The 21,396-nt window shown below is 42.6% G+C and overlaps 1 protein-coding gene across 6 annotated transcripts in view; it reads right to left on the bottom strand.

The window, feature by feature from the left end:
• LOC106565257 (plexin-B1) overlaps positions 1-21,396 on the bottom strand; it is a 122,257-nt gene that overhangs the window by 73,453 nt on the left and 27,408 nt on the right. For 4 of the 6 annotated variants that reach the window (XM_082959012.1, XM_082959014.1, XM_082959013.1 and 1 more), the window contains exon 2: positions 21,305-21,349. The exons of the other annotated variants lie outside the window; for them this stretch is intronic. The gene's annotated coding sequence lies outside the window, so the exon portion shown is untranslated. The remainder of the gene's footprint in view (positions 1-21,304; positions 21,350-21,396) is intronic. 6 annotated transcript variants of the gene reach the window in all.

Below are 21,396 nucleotides of genomic sequence, written 5' to 3'. Positions count from 1 at the left end.
GAATATAGCTCTCTTCTTTTCACAAGGACATGGGAGGCTTGCCTCCGTCCTTCAGACCACCTGTCTGCTGTCCACTCCGTCTGTCTCCTTTCCCTCTCGTGTTCATACTCTTTCTGTGTCGGTCTCCTTTTTCTCTCATTCTTCCTTTGTCCCCAGTTCTTCCATTCCTCTCCTTTTCCACCTTGCACTCCTTTCTACATCTAAACTATCTCTTCCACTTCTCCATTCCCCCTCTGTCCTTGTTCTTTTCCATTGCGTAGCTCTACCCTCCGCTTTCCATAAAGCTCAATTCATAGTCCACAGCCGTGTAGCCTCAATAGTCTGATGGGCCATTATTTATTTCACATTTACAAACCTCATTTCATTGGCTGTTCTCAAGTTGCAGACGTATGTCCCAATAAATCACGCAGCTCTGCCGCATTGAACTCTGTTGGACGCTTAGAGAGACTCTCCTTCTTGTCATTTCTCACGCTCTCTTTTATCTGTCCCCTTACTCACTCCTCTCTTCTATCAATATTTGTCATCTCGTTCTCTCCACATCTTCCTCGCTCCATCTCTCCTCTCTGTGAAGCTGGTTCAGGAATGTTACGTACTCCCATGTGTGCTCCCTTCTCTCCACCATATATACTGGAAGCTTTGAAAACACTGCTTGACATTTCAGCCTCCCCAGCACTCACACTGGGGCACATTCAGCCAACACTACGAAGGTTCGACCCCCGACTACGGCCTATAGGTGGACAATATAAGACACTTTAAATTATACCCGACTTCATTAAACAAGACAACATGGTATGTGTATAGTATGGAGATGTTAAAAGGTCTCAGAGATTTATTCAGGCCCGAAAAGATCAGAGATGTCAGTTTTTAGGACATGTTGATATAGTGCTGAGAAACGTCTTTTAAAGCTGGTTGCTCCGTAGAATGTTTGTAGGATAACATGAAAAGCGGCCATTGCTAGGTGTTACGTGGTCTTACGGTTTGGCTCGTCGTGTTGTTAGAGTTGAGGGGGTGTTATTTCAAATCAAATTTTATTTGTCACTTGCACCGAATACTGTGCAACCTTACATAGTTTAGTTGTTCAGCAGTCGTATGGCTTGGAAGTAGAAGCTGTTAAGGAGCCTTTTGGTCCTAGACTTTGCACTCCGGTAACGCTTGCCGTGCGGTAGCAGAGAGAACAGTTTATGACTTTGGGCCTTCCTCGGACACCGCCTACTATATTAGGCCCTGGATATAATGAAGAGGGCACGACAAAACCTTTTCCCCCTCAGGAGACTGAAAAGATATGGCATGGGTCCCCAGATCCTCAAAAAGTTCTACAGCTGCACCATCGAAAGCATCCTGACCGGTTGCATCACCGCCTGGTATGGCAACTGCTCTGCATCTGACCGTAAGGTGCTACAGAGGGTAGTGTTCCTTTTGTCCAGGTGGGAAAGGGCAGTGTGGAGTGCGATTGCATCATCTGTGGATCTGTAGGGGCGGTATGCGAATTGGAGTGGGTCTAGGGTTTCTGGCATGATGGTGTTGATGTGAGCCATGACCAGCCTTTCAAAGCACTTCATGGCTACCAACGTGAGTGTTACGGGGCGGTAATAATTTAGGCAGGTTACCTTCGCTTTATTGGGCACAGGGACAATGGCTCCCTATCCACCGGATGTGTACCAAACTCACCAAAAGTGGCAGTAATAAAATCTCTCTTGAAAAAGCCAAACCTAGACCCAGATTTTTTTTTTATAATAAAAATAAATTATATATATATATACACACATTTTTTTTGAGGAATTGGAGATTTATATATATAAAAATTGGCCTATCGAATCTCCAATTCCTCAAAAAAAAAATGTAAAAGCTGTTGCGCAGAAACTCACTGCCCTCCTGAAGACAAACAATGTACACGAAACGCTTCAGTCTGGTTTTAGACCCTATCATAGCGCTGAGATGCACTCGTGAAGGTGGTAAGGCATCAGACCAAGGCTCTGCATCTGTCCTCGTGCTCCTAGACCTTACTGCTGCTTTTGATACCGTCGACCACCACATTCTTTTGGAGAGATTGGAAACCCAAATTGTTCTGCACGGACAAGTTCTGGCCTGGTTTAGATCTTATCTGTCGGAAAGATATCAGTTTGACTCTGTGGATGGTTTGTCCTCTGACAAATCAACTGTAAATGTTGGTGTTCCTCAAGGTTCTGTTTTAGGACCACTGTTTTCACAATATATTTTACCCGTTGGTGATGTCATTCAGAAACATAATGTTCACTTTCACTGCTATGCGGACGATATACTGCTGTACATTTCGATGAAACATGGTGAAGCCACAAAATTACCCTCCCAGGAAGCCTGTATTTCAGACATAAGGAAGTGGATGGCGTCAAATCTTTTACTTTTAAACTCAGACAAAACAGAGATGCTAGTTCTAGGTCCCAAGAAACAAAGAGATCTTCTGTTGGATCTGACAATTAATCTTGATGGTTGTACAATCGTCTCAAATAAAATACTGTGCAGGACCTCGGCGTTATTCTGGACCCTGATCTCTTTTGACGAACGTATCAAGAATATTTCAAGGACAGCTATTTTCCATCTTTGTAACATTGCAAAAATCATTAACTTCCTGTCCAAAAATTCAGAAAAATGTATCCATGCTTTTGTCACTTCTAGATTAGATAACTGCAATGCTCTACTTTCTGGCTACCTGGATAAAGCACTCAAACTTCAGTTAGTGCTAAACACAGTTGCTAGAATCTTGACTAGAACCAAAAAATGTGATCATATTTTTCCAGTGCTAGCCTCTCTAGACTGGCTTCCTGTTAAGGCTAAGGCTGATTTCAAGGTTTTACTGCTAACCTACAAAGCATTACATGGGCTTGCTCCTACCCATCTTTCCGAATTGGTCCTGCCGTACATTCCTACACGTACACTACGGTCACAAGACGCAGGGCTCCTTACTGTCCCCAGAATTTCTAGACAAACAGCTGGAGACAGGGGTTTCTCCTATAACCTCCATTTATATGGAATGGTCTGCCTATCCATGTGAGAGACGCAGACTCGGTCTCAACCTTTAAGTCTTTATTGAAGACTCATCTCTTCAGTAGGTACTATGATTGAGTGTAGTCTGGCCCAGGGGTGTGAAGGTGAACAGAAAGGCACTGGAGCTGCGAACCTCCCTTGCTGTTTCTGCCTGGCCGGTTCCCCTCTCTCCACTGGGATTCTCTGCCTCTAACCCTATTACGGGGGCTGAATCACTGGCTTACTGGTGCTCTTCCATGCCGTCCCTAAGAGGGGTGCGTCACTTGAGTGGGTTGAGTCACTGACGTGATCTTCCTGTCCGGGTTGGCGCCTCCCTTGGGTTCGTGCCATGGGGGAGATCTTTGTGGGCTTTACTACGCCTTGTCTCAGGGTAGTAAGTTGGTGGTTGAAGATATCCCTCTAGTGGTGTGGGGGCTGTGGTTTGGCAAAGGGGGTGGAGTTATATCCTGCCTGTTTGGCCCTGTCCGGGGGTAATGTCGGACAGGGCCACAGTGTCTCCCGACCCCTCCTGTCTCAGCCTTGAGTATTTATGCTGCAATAATTTATGTGTCCGGGGGGGGGGTTAGGGTCAGTCTGTTATATCTGGAGTATTTCACCTGTCTTACCCGGTGTCCTGTGTGAATTTAAGCTCTCCCTCTCTCAGGACCTAAGCCCGAGGACCATGCCTCAGGACTACCTGGCCTGATGACTCCTTGGTGACCCCAGTCCACCTGGTTGTGCTACTGCTCCAGTTTCAACTGTTCTGCCTGCGGTGTTTTGGACTCTCTCTCTCTACCGCACCTACTGTCTCTAACTCTGAATGATCGGCTATGAAAAGCCAACTGACATTTACTCCTGAGGTGCTGACCTGTTACACCATCTACAACCACTAATTATTATTATCATCTGCTGGTCATCTATGAACATCTTGGCCATGTACTGTTATAATCTCTACCCAGCACAGCCAGAAGAGGACTGGCCACAACTCGTAGCCTGGTTCCTCTCTAGGTTTCTTCCTAGGTTCCGGCCTTTCTAGGGAGTTTTTCCTAGCCACCGTGCTTCTACATCTGCATTGCTTGCTGTTTGGGGTTTTAGGCTGGGTTTCCGTACAGCACTTTGTAAAAAGGGCTTTATAAATACATTTGATTGATTGGTCTGTTTGAAACATGTAGGAATTACAGGCCAGGGAGAGGTTGAAAATGTCAGTGAAGACACTGGCCAGTTGGTCCATGCATGCTTTGAGTACACGTTCTGGTAATCCATCTGGTCCCACGGCTTTGTGAATGTTGACCTGTTTAAAAGTCTGGCTACAGAGAGCGTGATAACACAGTTGTCTGGAACAGCTGGTGCTCTCATGCATGCTTCAGTGTTGCTTGCCTCAAAGCGAGCATAAAAAGGCATTTAGCTCATCTGGTAGGCTCTCGTTACTGGGCAACACACGGCTGGGTTTCCCTTTGTAGTCCATAATAGTTCTCAAGCCCTTCCACATCCGACGAGCGTCAAAGCCGGTGTAGTAGGATTCAATCTTAGTCCTGTATTGATGCTTTGCCTGTTTGATGGTTCGTCTGAGGGCATAGAGGGATTTCTAATAAGCGTCCGGATTCGTGTCCCACTCCTTGAAAGCAGCAGCTCTAGCCGTTAGCCCGGTGCAAACGTTGCCTGTAATCCTTGGCTTCTGGTTGGGAAATGTACATACGGTCACTGTGGGGATGACGTCATCGATGCACTTATTGATGAAGCCGGTGACTGAGGTGGTACACTCCTCAATGCCATTGGATGAATCCCGGAACATATTCCAGTCTGTGTTAGCAAAATAGTCCTGTAGGGTAGAATATGCGTCACTTCCGTATTGCTTATAAGCAGGAATCTGGGCAGAATTGTGGTCAGATTTGCCAAATGGAGAGCGAGCTTTGTATGTGGAGTAAAAGGTGGTCTGGAGTCCCCCCCCCCCCCTCCGGTTGCACGTGACATTTGCTTGTCGATATGTTCTGTTGTCTCTTTAAGCGACACTTTCAACATTTATTTCAAGGAGATGAGGCTTCCATTTTAGTTGATTGGAGGATCAGTAGAACTTCAGTAGGACCTCAGTGATACGAACACAATGGGAATGGAAGTCGTTTCCAAATACCGAAATGTTCTTAACTTTGAAATGGGCTGAAGAAAAGCATCAAACCTTTATAAAAGATAATCAACATGTAATTTATAACCATTTAGCCAGATACTATACATGCCTTACATGTTTGCATCTCATGAAAGCAATATTATAATTGTATGTCGCCTTTAAAAAGTAGAGAAAGTTCCAGTTTAATATTACACGTTTTGGTTGACCAGTCAGTCTGTATTTCCGGTCCATTGATTATCTAGAGAGGGTAACACTTATCACAACTAACCTTAATTTAGAATGCTATAGGCACATACTACAAGCTATAAACATATCTAGATACTAGAGCCTATATACAGTTGAAGTCGGAAGTTTACATACACTTAGGTTGGAGTCATTAAAACTCGTTTTTCAACCACTCCACAAATTTCTTGTTAACAATCTATAGTTTGGCAAGTCGGTTAGGACATCTACTTTGTGCATGACAAGTAATAATCCCAACAATTGTTTACAGACAGATTATTTCACTTATAATTCATTATATCACAATTCCAGTGGGTCTACTCCAGTGGGTTTACATACAACAAGTTGACTGTGCCTTTAAAGAGCTTGAAAAATTCCAGAAAATTATGTCATGGCTTTAGAAGCTTCTGATAGGCTAATTTACATAATTTGAGTCAATTGGAGGTGTATCTGTGGATGTATTTTAAGGCCTACCTTCAAACTCAGTGCCTCTTTGCTTGACATCATAGGAAAATCAAAAATCAACCAAGACCTCAGAAAAACAACTGTAGACCTTCACAAGTCTGGTTCATCCTTGGGAGCAATTTCCAAACGCCTGAAGGTACCACGTTCATCTGTACAAACAATAGTACGCAAGTATAAACACCATGGGACCACGCAGCCGTCATACCGCTCAGGAAGAAGACGCATTCTGTCTCCTAGAGATGAACGTACTTTAGTGCGAAAAGTGCAAATCAATCCCAGAACAACAGCAAAGGACCTTGTGAAGATGCTGGAGGAAACAGGTACAAAAGTATCTATATCCACAGTAAAACGAGTCCTATATTGACATAACCTGAAAGGCCGCTCAGCAAGGAAGATGCCACTGCTCCAAAACCGCCATTAAAAAAAGCCAGACTACGGTTTGCAACTGCACATGGGGACACAGATTTTTCTCCAAAAAGTACAGTCCTCTGGTCTGATGAAACAAAAATATAATTGTTTGGCCATAATGACCATCGTTATGTTTGGAGGAAAAAGGGGGAGGCTTGCATGAAGCACGGGGGTGGCAGCATCATGTTGTGGGGGTGCTTTGCTGCAGGAGGGAAAATAGATGGCATCATGAGGATGGAAAATGATGTAGATATATTGAAGCAACATCTCAAGACATCAGTCAGGAAGTTAAAGCTTGGTCGCAAATGGGTCTTCCAAATGGACAATGACCCCAAGCATACTTCCAAAGTTGTGGCAAAATGGCTCAAGGACAACAAAGTCAAGGTATTGGAGTGGCCATCACAAAGCCCTGACCTCAATCCCATAGAAAATTTGTGGGCAGAACTGAAAAAGTGTGTGCGAGCAAGGAGGCCTACAAACCTGACTCCGTTACACCAGCTCTGTCAGGAGTAATGGGCCAAAATTCACCCAACTTATTGTGGGAAGATTGTGGAAGGCTACCCAAAACGTTTGACCCAGGTTAAAACAATTTAAAGGCAATGCTACCAAATACTAATTGAGTGCATGTAAACTTCGGACCCACTGGGAATGTGATGAAAGCAATAAAAGCTGAAGGAAATAATTCTCTACTATTATTCTGACATTTCACATTCTTAAAATAAAAGTGGTGATCCTAACTGACCTAAAACAGGGAATTTTTACTAGGATTAAATGAAATTGTGAAAAACTGAGTTTAAATGTATTTGGCTGTGTATGTAAACTTCCGACGTCAACTGTATATAGATAGATGTCTAGCGATTGTATAGTTGTGTAGTGGGTAGTCTTTACATTTCTGAACAGTTTGTCTGAGGAGTACGGAAGATCCTTAAGGGTGATTCCCTCTCTCGTAAGGCTGTGTGGGTGTGGTGAGAGACAAAAAAGACAAAGAGTGTGTGTGTTCGTTAATATGCGTGTACGCTAAGCGGGATAACACTCCACAGTCAAGTCTCACACCTCCACTAGAACAATCCCATTCATCATAGTGTCCCAGACAGGACAAGGGTCACACACACACACACACACACACACACACACACACACACACACACACACCACACCTCATTAAACAGGAACGCAAGCAGCCTAGTACAGTACGGCATGGCACGGCTCACATGATAAACAAGGTCTTTCTGACCTTACCTTGGAAACACACAAACCTCGTTTAATCTCTCCATCAAGGATGAGGCAGGAAGATACTTATTCACATTGAAAAGTTGTGTGCCTAATTGGTATTTCTTAGGATGCGTTCCAAATGGAGCCCCACATTGGAAATTTCATAATACCCATAAAACCTAGCGGTCAAATTGGGAAATGGTTCCAATTGTTTTTCCACCATTTATTTTTCCCATTAGGGATTATAGAAACATTGAAAATGAGGGCTGTGTTTCGTGTAAGCTTACCCTGGCGTGATGTTTTGATAACCATGTAAAAAATAAAAATCTGACAAAAGGTGACTTTTGTCAATATATTTGTCTCTATTTACTCTCAGATTTGAAAATGCTAATTAGCATCAAAGTAGACATCATGCAAGATTACAACTCACTGCAAGCTCCTGCACGTCATCTACTTTGCAAATAGGTATTGTGTCAATATAAAACTTGCCCAAGACAGTTCACAGAAATGTAGCCAATTTATTAATTACCACATTTAGCTAACATTAGATAGTTAATCCAGAGAGTTTTACCTTTGCCTCAATTCGGCAGTCTCGTCTACATCATCATGGCATTTGTAATTCTTTATGATAGCCACATTAGCAGCTAATTAGCATTTCATTTGTCAGGGGGTAAATACAGGCAAATATATTGAGCAAAGTCAGAGATTTACACGGTTACCAAAATGTCACGTCAGGGTAAGCCTACATGAAACACAGCCTTATTTTAAGTGTTCTAAAAGCCCCTATGGGATTTAAAATGGTGGGAAAGCTATTGGAACCATTTACCTCTTTGACCGCTAGGTTTTATGGGTATTATGACTCATACTGTGGTACTCTATGACACCCTATTACCTGCTATATATAGTGCATAGGGTGCCCTTTGGGAGGCAGCCCCTACAGGTTGTTAATGAGTCGAGCTGAAATGTGTTTACTCTCGTGGCTTAGATGTCATGTTGTTTCTGGCAGTTTAAAAAGAGCAACAAATTCTCTTAATATATCTTTCCTTGATCCCTTGCATTCGCTCTCCTCCCCGCATTCTCAAAATGCATTGGAAAAGAGGCTCCAAAGGAAAGAACCTTCTCCTCCAATTTGGTAGAGGAGGTTGTGAGGAGAAAAGGATGGAAGGACTTGCAGAAAGGCAAACTAAGATAGAGCCAAGGGCCCAAGCCTGATATGTGCTAGTACCTTGTACCCTTTGACACGATGTTTCAGCATTGTATATAGAAGGACATAGCCTGAAGTCTGGTTAAATATTGTTCATAATGTGATCAATATGATTACATGGTGTCAGGTGCCCAGCAGCAGATAACCAGAGGGGTCACATCCCCCACTTACACGCCAAAAAAAAAAAATGCTAATTCATAATGTGCGCTCTACCATTCACAGATATTGTGCACTCTCAATCCCCCCCAATCTACTACAACAAAGCTAGTGGAGGTAAAACTCCCTCTACCCTTTCCTTTGTGATACTGACAAAATCCATACAAGGTCCAGTCATAAAGTAAACCAAAGTGGATTTCCCCTCCCCTACCCACCCCTCCATCTGTGTGCCAATGGTCCAGCCCAATGATCTCCCTAAGGAGTCAAACCAACCGGGAGTAGAGGAGGGTGGTGGAGACAGGCTATGATGGATGAGTCACCTCAACGGTTGGGTCCCAAATAAAAAAAAGACACTGGTCTCATACTTCCACATATGGAGGATGGAAGAGGTGGGTGCCAAAAAGAAAGAAAGAAAAAGAAAGAATGAACAAGAGAGGGAAAGAAAGAAAGAGAGAAAGAAAAAGAAAGAAAAAGAAAAAGAGAAAGAAAAAGAGAGAAAGAAAGAACGAGAGAGAGAAAGAAAGAAAAAATAAATATACAGAGAGGAAGAGAGGTATATGAGAATAGGGGCAAAGTGGTTTGGGGGGGGTAGGGCAGAGGGGGGTTTCTTATTCCTTCTGTTCCAATGTCAGGGGATGGACAGCTCCATTTAAAACACAATGGACACCCCTCCAGCTCCCCATCACCCCCCTGCTGACCGCAAATGGGACTGTGTGTGTGTGTGTGTGTCGGAAGCTTACAGGGGGATGCAGAAAGAAGGGAGATGCGCACACGCACAAGGTATGAACCCACTTGTACATTACCGTAAATTCACACGCAAACACATTATGTAAACCTATCAACGCACAAAACACACATACTATCGACCTCACTCACTAGCCACAGGATCACTATAACCCCTGTAGAGACACAGATGAGCTCAATCTAATGCTCTTCTCCTCCTGTTAACACTGATAGGCAGATCCATAGGGGCCATTGATCCACACACACACACGCTACCCATGATGATACACACCCTTACTAACACAGAAGGCACACAACCACACACACAGAATACTTAAAAAATGTTCTGCCCACGCTACACAGACATCATACAAACACTAGGCCCACACACACACACAAAATGAGTCCTACACCAGTGAATGGGTTACTGGATAATCCAAGAGTGAAGCTACCTGTTAGAGGAACAATGGATCTATTCACTGCCTGTGTACACTGCAGCCACACCCCAACTTTAATACTGGCCCTTATTGCTTTGCCATAGATAATTTGGCAATATTATTTCACATTCGGCAATGTAGTTTCAAAAATATACAACCCAACATGCAACATTTGCAACGATTTTATTGAGTTACAGTTCATAAGGAAAAATGTAAATAAATTCATTAGGCTTTAATCTGTGGATTTCACATGACTGGGCGTAGAACCACCCACTGTGGAGCCAGGCCGAGCCAATCAAAATTAGTCTTTCCCCACAAGAGGGCTTTATTACAGACAGAAATTCTCTGTGGTTGAGAGGCTGGCTGGACGTACTGACAAATTCTCTAAAACGAAGTAGGAGGCGGCTTAAGGTAGAGAAATTAACATTCAATTCTCTGGCAACAGTTCTGGTGGACATTGCTGCAATCAGCATGCCAATTGCATGCTCCCTCAAAACTTGAGACGTCTGTGGCATTGTGTTGTGTGAGAGAACTGCACATTTTAGAGTGGCCTTTGATTGTCCCCAGCACAAGGTGCACCTCTAATGTTCATGCTGTTTAATGAACTTCTTGATATGCCACACCTGTCAGGTAGATCAATTATCTTGGCAAAGGGTAAATGCTCACTAACAGGGATGTAAACAAATTTGTGCTCAACATTTTTGAGAAATATGTTTTTTGTGTGTATGGAACATTTCTGGGATCTTTCATTTCAGCTCATGAAATGAACATTTACATGTTGCAATTCTATTTTTGGTCAGTATAGTTTGCCATACAGCAATGTAGTTTCAAAATTCAGCAATGCATTTTTTTTCACATTTTGCAATGTAGTTTTGTAATAGGAATGTAGTTTCACATTCAGCAATGTATTTTCTCATTCAGCAACGTCAATTCGCAACGCATTGTCAGCTAGCCTACATTAAATTAAGCGAGCTTTGCATTATCTTCAATAATGATAATATATCATTTACATTGTCTTCAATGTCTTGTCAGGGCTGTGTGTATATTGGTCCGTCCATAGATTTTGAATTAGCAGTGTGCATTGTATAGATCTTTACCATGCACAACTACACACAGGCACGCACACACACTTTTTCCAAAAGAGGGTCCCCCCTCCCCCTTGCTCTGTCTGTGTGGCAGGGGGAGTCCTGATGCATGATTGACAGCCTATTTCCCCAGTCCACGCTCCCACACTGTTATCAGGAGTATAGCGCTGACAGCTAGCTAACTGCTATTCATTACCCTGTCATCCCTGGCCATGCCATCTGACCATGAGTAGCATACAGCTAAACTAATCATGTTCTTATAGATAAAATCACTATTTAAAAAAATACATAAATTGAACCTTTAACTAGGCAAGTCAGTTAAGAACACATTCTTATTTACAATGACGGCCTACACCGGCCAAACCCGGATGACGCTGGGCCAAATGTTCGCCGCCCTATGGGACTCCCAATCATGGCCAGTTGGGATACAGCCTGGATTTGAACCAGGGTGTCTGTAGTGACACCTCTAGCACCGCGATGCAGTGCCGTAGACTGCTGCGCCACTATGGCTGTGTCTAAATATGTTCCTTGCCATCCAATGCTTGCTTTCTCAGTCCTTGTTTCTGTGGCTTGTCTGAGGCCAGAGCATAGAGAAAAAGGGGAGGGGAGAGAGTGCCAATTTGTCAGTGTGCATCAATTCCCCAGGAGACTAGACCAGGATGGTGTGTCAGCGTCTGTATCTGCATGTGTGCGTGCCTGTCTGGCCAGGCTAAGCGCCTGGGGACCAGTGTCCATTATTGATCAGGCCCATGTGTGTTTGACTGTACTTCTGGGGATTCTTCAGTCAGCCTAAAACCACAGATCTTCTGCACCCTCTAGCTCTCCGTTTATCTGCTTGGTCACTCTCAATTTGTTTCTTCAATTTCGGACTCTCTCTGCCTCCCACTTGGTCTTTCTGTCCCGGTCTTTTTAACTGTCTAGAATTGTCTTAGAGATGTCTCTTTCAATCTTACTCCCTCTTTCTGACTTAGTTTGTCTCTGTCGGTCTCAGGGCTGAGGACGGATGGAGAGCGGGAGGGAGAGAAAGCAAGAAAGACTGGGTAATGATAGAGAGGTGAACGTTGGGGCCAATGTGGAGGGGAGAGTGAGTAAAAAATAACAGCGTACAGGAGGCTCTTTACTGAAGAACCCCCCACCCACCTCAACATCACTCCGTCTTCATAAAAACCCAGCAAAACTGTCAAATGGAACGATCAACAAAGTATTTGGGGAAATATAGATGACCAATTACTGTATATAGAAAAATGCTAGTTTTTCTTTCATGACAAGTTCAACGTTCCTCATTTAAATTTGGTAGACATTCTGGACAAATATTTAGAGTTCAACCAAACAGACTAGAAAGGCCTTCATAGAGCCACACAGCCCAACAACTTCCAAGACCAACCCACCAACGAACAAAGAAATAAACAAAGGCAACAAAACCACATTGGGTCGTTCGGCAGGGATGGCATATTTTCCCATTTTAATACATTTGAATAGCAAAACAAACCACAAAGCAGGCAGTGACCCAGTTAAGATAGAAAGTTCTAATTAGCACCAAGGCCCCGATCCACCATTGAATAATTTTAGAGTAGCATTTGAACATACAAAAGCTACATAAGTCAGAAAGAAATGATTGGCTGAATGAACGACTGAATAGCTTATTTAGTGTTCTACTACCAGATACTCCCCAGATCGATGCTTTCAGTTTTCTTCAGAATGTGTGTTTTTAGGCAGTGGCTCCCGAGTGGCGCAGCGGTCAAAGGCACTGCATCTCAGCGCTAGAGGCGTCACTACAGACACACTGTGTCGAATCCAGGCTGTATCACAACCGGCTGTGATTGCGAGTCCCATAGGGTGGCGCACAATTGGCCCAGCGTCGTCCGGGTTTGGCCGGTGTAGGTCGTCATTGTAAATAAGAATTTGTTCTTAACTGACTTGCCTAGTTAAATAAAAAAGGTTAAGTAAAAATAATTTAATAAAAAGCTATAGGCAGTAGTTGACCCTGCATGCATTGAATCCTAAGATACTGTAACCAAACTTGCTTTTCACACTACACAATAATCTCCATTAAATTTCATGTTCGTACAATGTCCCATTCTTAAGAAGTTTGGGCCAGCCTATACAAATATCAGGGTAAAATGTGTATAATGTGAGTGATTATAATATATGCCATTAAGCAGACCCTTTTGTCCAAAGCAATTTACAGTCGTATATGTGCATAGTTTTTTTGTATGAGTGGCCCAAGCGGGAATTCAACGCACGACCTTTGACATGACAAGCACCACTCTCTAGCAACAGAGCCACACACAACGGTTCTGAGTGCTGTTTCAAAGCCCAAACATATGCACAGTTGCAAACCTGTCAAGGGATTGACCCACTTATGCCATTTCAAAGCCCTTTTTATTTGACTGAGCAGGATTTTCTAGTCCTCAACATCAAAGGCAGAAGCACCACCCATAAAGCCCCTACCCCTCCCGTGCATAATACCCTCTAATGTTCTGTATTCAAGCAACGAAACATCAGATTGGAAACATTTTGATAAAAGGGGGAAGTCACCTTTACTTTAACCCTGGAGCATCTACAGTCGGCCATGTGAAAGTCAAACGGTCAAGTGGTGATTATGATTCCAGACCGTTTCTGCGGATTGGGAAGGAGATGACATTGGATGACAAAGAGGAGTGCGTCCTGTTCCCTCTCTTTGACTCGGGCCTGGCTACTGCATTAAACCCAGACATTGTTCACGGGACGGAGATGAAGTAAAGGGGGGAGAAAAAAAAGAAGAGGGAATCATGTCAAATGACATGATTTGATTACTTCTGCCTGCTTGTTATGACTACTGCTCCCTCACTGAAGGAAAGTCACCTTGCTCTGCAAAGAGACTGCTGATTACATCACGGCTGTATGCATTAACTCTTTCAGATGCGAGCACAGTCATTTAGGAAGGACATGGCTGAAGGCCAAGAATAAAGAAACTAAACTAAAACAGGAAATGAGTTAGAGGCAAAAAAAAATGTATTCAAGGGTTTTTGGCCGAGGCCTGAAGGCAAGGGCTGTGGTGAGACGAACTTCAGCGGAAGGGTGTGTGTGTACTACTAGTAGTGACCTATAAAATCTGTTTTATTTTTTTTGCCAGATTCCGTTTATTTTTTCCAAAATTCGGTTCTCAATTTTGTTTCCACCAGTATTTCAATTGTTTATTTTTTTATTTTTAACAGACGTCCACAACAATGCTTGAACCACATCAGGAGACCACTTTTGGAGGTCTGGGAAAAATCAAATACATAAAATATGTGGGTGTAGTTACCTTTTAATGCAAGTGCGCACCAGCCAAAGACCATTGTTGGGTTAGCTGTGTTTCTGTAGCGCTCATGTGATTGCAGAGTTAGCAAAGCAAATGGCCACTGGATTGACGCAAATGATCATGATATACTGCCAGGTAGGCATAGGCTACTTTGTAGTTAACATTTAATTGAGAAGGTTTTTGGGAAAGCCTTTCCATCTACCAGCAGACGGTTATCATTAGCATTATCGCTAATGGCTACACAAAGTGTAGACTAGACATACGAGCACAACGCACACAGACGGACATTCCTGTTCAGTTGCAGAAAATTGTAGGAATACGAATTGCTGATGCATTTTGTTCATGTCTTACGATTAACTTCGGGAAAATTAATGAATTTTATAATGACTTCAATACATTTTTTTATATTGTTGAATTACATTTTAATGTCTGGATTCTGTAATTCTGTCTGCATTTTCCACAACACGGATTTTATAGGGCCCTATACTAGACAAGCTGGAGCATGGTAGTACAAGACTAAATCAGGAATACACAGACCAGCTCTTACAAACAAAATGGGCCACCACATATTACGGTCCCTTAGGACAAAACTTGATGATACGCCACTTTCTGAAATGACCACATCCTTTTAGAAGCATACACTCCAGATTGGTGTCGAAGGCCATGCTTGTCTACATCTTACCTCAGTAAGTATTATAGGCCACTTTCTACACCTATACTCAAGTCCTGCGTCAATACTTTTCGGTCCCTTGTCGGTGTAGTAAAACAAAATGGCGCTAAATTCTCACAAACACACAGAAGAATGTGTGACGAGAATGGGTTTGTTTGCGGGTGTTGTTTTGGTCTGTCCAGAGAAAAACTATTAACAACAGACATTTCAAAAGTAAAAAAAGGACAGCAATCATTTTGTGTAACAGTCATCATGAGGAATCTGTCAACTTGACCCAAATTATAACAATAAGACTATGTTACTGCCTCACATGTTGTCTAGTTCTGTGGAAGCTTTAATTTCGGAGTTGCCAATTTCCCAGGATGTCCAGACACTGCCTAAGCAATTTTCTTATTGATACACCCAAATCACACAGACACCTGAAAAATGTCAGACATTTCTACTGAGCGTGTCAAAGAGAGTTTCTCTGCACAACAAGGGAGTGAGAATCATTGACGTGGGTAACAGTTTCTCCCATTCGAAATTGGATGTCGTGAAATACGCTTATAGTGACTAAAACGTTTTAATAAAATGTACTACCACCACCTATTAAAATGATAATTAGAGAGCTTGGTGCTACCCATCAGGAGTGAAGAGAAACGGCTACTATTCAAACCATTACACAAACACTGACAAGGATGGGGGAATTTTACACAGTGCAGTATACAGTAGATAATGTTGTCCACAGTACACAACTTGTCGTCGAAAAAATGTCGCTAAGATTGAATTTTGCTTGTCTCAATCTAAATATAGGGCCATTAATTCTATGGTCCTCAGAGTTCAGTGTATAAACTGCACAGTCCACCTTTCCAATAAGACGTCTCTGAGAGGAGCCATATTTGGCCAATGAGATAAATGCAGTACATATGATAGTAGTGCTAGCCTTCCTTCCAGACCGTTACCTCACCGTTCAGACACTACCTCAGACTGGCTGTCAATCTCATGTTTATTTTTGCAAAGTTCCTTATCGAACCCCCTAATGTTAATTAAGATTTCTGATACGCTTAGAGGCCACTTAATCTACTGGCCCTAGCGCTTTTCTCCACTCACAGTTTGATGCAGTTCAAATACAAAAAGGTTTGCTTTGGCCATGGAGCCTGACTGAGAAGTGTGTGTACTGTGAGTTGGCTGTGTGTGCACAAGTCTGAGTGACAAAGTGGTTTGGCATTTTAAAAAGGCCAGGTTACCAAAACGCCCTGCCTTTGTCATGAGTTGAACAGGACTGCCAAAACGAGGTACATAGCGGCCATCATGGATCTTGGCATGGAGCTTGGTTACACAAAATGCCATTATAAATCAATACACCCAACTGAAACCATACACGGTGAGTAGACGGAGCAGATTGAGCTCCACCATACTTTGCATATCATTTCCCTACCTCAAATCACAGGACACAGTTCAGGACAATATACTGCTGCCGTACCTACCTATTCCATCTCATGGTGTCCGTTGTTGTTTATTGTTCCTAAAATACCCATCCTAAAGTAAAATGTGCAATGGGTTTTAAATGACACAATTACACGGTATGGTTGTCAGTGGTATGGGACTGCGGTTATGGTAGTGTCTAGACCAGGTGTGTGATGTTCAGTGAGTCTCTCTCTCTGCTTGCGGTAAAGTTCAGGTGCGTACACAAGGACACACACACACACACACACACACACAGCTAACCCTGCAGTGTGGCTGCTGGTTACCGGTCTACTCTGGCTGATCATTTCCCTGTAATTTAATGCTCAGCTGCTCATCTCCGGTTCGCTTTGGGAGTGGGAGTGTGTCTTTGGATGGTGTGGTGCTTTATTCTGTATCCTTGATTTTAAGAAACTGACTCATTAGTTGTCAAATGTATTTATACATTTGTTTTCTCAAATTATGGAACCAAACAAAGTACTCAAACAAGTGTGTTTGGGTGTGTGTTGAGATTGAGATACATTTTTTTTTAAAGACGGCCGGTGGAGCGAGGATTTCAACTTTCAGTGTCACATGCACGAAATGCCTTTCTTGCAAGCTCTAACCCCAAAATTGCAGTAATCAATAACAATGTAAAACTGAAAGCTGTGTGTGTGTGTGTGTGTGTGTGTGTATGTTTAAGGAGTACATTGAGAGTGTGAGTGTATGTTTAAGGAGGACATAGTGTGAGTATGTGTGCGAGAGAGAGATGAGCAACTAAGTAAACACACAGAGGCAGGGCATTGCTGTGTTGGGCTCCAGGAGAGCTACTGGCTATAGAAGGTCCAGATTGTCAAAAACAACATCACTCCCTCAATCAAAATGACACGCTACCATAACGTCACTCCCCTCCCAGACAAATCTCAGTGAAAAAGTAGACAATGATAAGGCACATGCCCCAAGGCCACAGGCTTGTGTGAGTGAAGCACTGTTTAAAATGGTGCTCAAAATCATAGGCTTAGCTGAGTGATGCTACCAGTATGATGACCGTGCTGAGAGTCGAGGGAACTAATGGAGACAAAAAGTCCCTCGGTGATAACCTGAGAGAGCGACCCGCCGGACAAATGTCTGCTTTAATGTTTCTTTTGAGGTTTCTTTAGCGTTTCCAGAGCGTTTGGCTAACCAGGCAACGAGAAAGAGTAGAAGTGGAAAAAGGATTACTGAACTAAGAACAATGTTGTTTTTTTTATCACGATGACACTTGTTGCCATAGAATACACGGAAGGCAGTTAATGGAAAAAAGTCAGAGTGTTTCCCAATTGTTTCCTCAATGTTTTGCTTTTGTAGGCAAAAAGTTGAATAATGGGGTTAAGATGGGAAATAAAGAAAGATTTGGGAATAAAACAGATATGGTTGCTGAGACATAATGGTGGTTTTTTGTGTAATTCAAACAGCTGCTTTGCCAGAAGGGGCATGGGGAGAGGTTAGGAGGCGCTAACAGCTTACACACGTTCGCACACTACAACCCTCTGGGTTCCACCACAACAGCCTCCTCCCACGCACCCGCCTTCAAACCTCCCCCTCTCTGCACCTCCTCCCCTCGCCACCCCTTTTACCCACACGGCCAGCCTGGGGGGAGAAGAAAAAAATGTCCCTGAGCCCATTTCACAATGTAATCAAAACACTTTGTGGGAGCTTGTCCTCGAAGGATGGGGCCTGGCAAAATGGCAACTTGGACAGGGTGGAATCAAGGAGGGGGATTCAAGAGGTGAGTTTACATAAGCAAGTTCAGCATGGAAGGAAAATGTTTTATAATCCTTGGCTTGGCCAAAAAGGGCAATGGCGAGGAGGAGAATAAGGGAAGAGAACTAACCAAAAGGGAAGGGAAATATGAAAACAAACGGATAAAAGCTACTGTAGGAGGGCCCTTTGTGGACCAAAGCCTCTGGTTTGGAGAGGTAATCGGGACCAGACGTGAGCACTTTAAATAGCTACTGAATGCATTGGCATGCGGTTGGTGGAAGTGGACTTGTCACCAGTGGGTAGGAAACTCCAATCCCAGGCACTGAGCGATTTGTATAATTCAGATGAATTAGAGGAAATGTCTCGAAAGTCATAACAGTTATTTATGTTGCCACAATGGGCACTGCCCGGTTTACAATTGGACTTTCTACCAAAATAACATCTGAAATCACATTCTGGCAGATCTGTCTGGTAGATCTGGGCACCATGTCTGCTTCCTAACGATGTAACGATTCACCGATACAGACCCAGATTCAAATGTTTAAGATACGACTGCGTCAGTCCGCAGACCCCCAAACTAACCAAATGTAGCATGTGTCAGTCAGAAAATCGATTCAAAAGTTACAAAATCAGTCACATTTTTTTGTTGTTACTAATATTACTTTGTTTCTACCTTCCCGAAACTGATGCGTCCTCTTTCAGGTGTCAAATTAAGCGTGCAACTGTGTTGACAGTCATTGATCTACAAGTCATTTTGCATGCTGAATAACCCCAGGCAATAGCAGTAGCTTAATCAAACTGTGCACTGTGCCCAGCCTTACGTGATGAACAACCCTACACACATCTTTGCACATCTGCGTGGCACCTTCAGCCATTCAAACGGCTTGTGAGATACAGTATTAGGCTGTCACTCAACTAATAAAGCCTATGTAATTTGCTAAGTTATTGTCATCTATGTGCTGTTGAAAATGGTGTTTTACCCAGAATAAAAGCAAGCTACCAGAGATAACTCATTGGGTTATACTAGGCTACCTGCTAAATGGGTCTAACAATACATTTTATTTTGATTGTTCAGGTTCACCATCAGCAATAGTTTTGCTAGATTTGCTTTAAAAACAAAATCAGTGTCTATGATCAGGGTAAAGTTGATCATTTCAAAACCAGGACGGCAATCACTTTGCGAGGCGCGCTGCATGCACAAAGCAGGAGGAGAAAAGAAAGTCACTAAAAACATCCAAACTAATATTCGATTTTAAGATGGTGAAATCCAAAGTTGGGCTATTTATTGGCTATGCCATAGCTAATTTGTAGATGATAAACATTGATACATTACTAGCTCAAACACTAAATCTGCAAAAGTTAGTGGGTGAAGCTGATTTCAGAACCAAAGTGGGGGGACAAAACATACTACACTGCCCCCCTAATCTGACAGAGGTAGTGGGGTGGTAGATGCCTAGTCTCCTTTGTGGCTCAGATCAGGCCCCTAGACTAATACATACACAATTTACACAGAAACACAAGTTAGGTCAGACAGATCAAGCTCAGAGAGGCCCAGCTCATGAGCTCCATCAGCAGAATGGAAAATGAATGTGTTTGTGCAACAAAATGTAAAGTGCGTCGGATGGAATCACATTGATTCAGTCTCTAATCAAACCGAATTGTTTAAATTGTATCATTCCTGTATCGTAACAGAGCCCATGTATCGAATCCTCCTCCGGAAGTTGTCATAATTACTGTGTAAGTCTATGGAAGGGGTTGAGAACCATGAGCCTCCTAGGTTTTGTATTGAAGTCAATACAAAGCTAGCTGTCCTCTGGCTGGTGCTACCCTACAGTGTGCTGCTGAGGCTACTGTAGACCTTCATTGCAAAACTGTGTTTTAATAAATTATTTGGTGATGTGAATATATTTAGTGAAGTTTTTTCTAACAAAGAACTTTAATGTTTCACTATTTATGTTTAATTCACTGAGGAGGATGGTCCTCCCCTTCATCCTCTGAGGAACCTCCACTGTGGGACAGTGAGGCATTTTTCCTTCTTTGGGCTCTATACTCCAAATGTTTGGATTTGAAATCAACAGCTTTCATTTGAGAGTATTTTCATCCATATCGTGTGAACCGTTTATAAATTACAGGTCTTTTTGTTTATATTTTCCCCATTCTAGTGGACCAAATGTATTGGGACAAATTCACTTACATGTGTATTAAAGTAGTAAAAAGTTTTGTAATTGGTCCCATATTCATGGCACGCAATGACTACATCAAGCTTGTGACTCGACACATTTGTTGGATGCATTTGTTCTTTGTTTATGGTTGTGTTTCATATTCATTTTGTGTGCCCAATATAACTTAAATGGTAAATAAGTCATTTTGGAGTCACTTTTTTGTAAATAAGAATAGAATATGTTTCTAAACACTTCTACATTCATGTGGATGCTACCATGATAACGGATGGTCCTGAATTAATTGTGAATAATGATGAGGGAGAAAGTTAGACACACAAATATCATGCCCCCAAGACATGCTAAGCTCTCAACACCACTATAACAGGGGAGGTTAGCATTATTTTAACCAAACATTTTTTTTTAGGGGGGGGGGGGGGGGGTTATATTTGTGTGTCTAACTTTGTCACACATCCTCATTCACAAAATAATCTGAAAAAACCCCAAAACAAACAGCAAATGCATCCAACAAATTTGTAGTCAAAGCTTGATGCAGTCATTGTGTGCTATGAATATGGGACCAAATACTTTACTACACATAAGAGAATTTGTCCCAATACTTTTGCTACCCTAAAAAGGGGGAACTATATATAAAAAGTGCTGTAATTTCTAAACGTTTCACCCGATATTGATAAAAATACCCTAAAATCAAAAGTTGACAGTCTGCACTTTAACCTCATGGTCATCGTTTGATTTGAAATCCAAACTTTCGAAGTATAGACAAAAATAAGAAAAATGCTTCACTGTCCAAATAATCACAGAGGACACTGTACATACAGTTTATAAGATTGAAAATAACTGCAAATAGAGAAATGGTAGAGGAGGCCCTTCCATTCCCACAGTATTCCTTCCTGTCAGTCCATGCATCCGAAACAGACAGAGCCTTAGGGCTCGTCCCTGTAGAATTACAAGTTCTACTGTTCCTTGACTTACATTCCAAACGTGCCGGAATTACACTTCCTGGATCCCCATGTGTACCTGTTCAAAACAAAAGGATGGAGAAGAGAGGAGATTACAGTTAAAAC

This window comes from Salmo salar, chromosome 12 (assembly GCF_965601325.2).
Source record: "Salmo salar chromosome 12, fSalSal1, whole genome shotgun sequence".
Taxonomy (NCBI): domain Eukaryota; kingdom Metazoa; phylum Chordata; class Actinopteri; order Salmoniformes; family Salmonidae; genus Salmo; species Salmo salar.
Note: the sequence above shows the minus strand (reverse complement) of the source record. Positions and strands in the feature narration are given on the sequence as shown.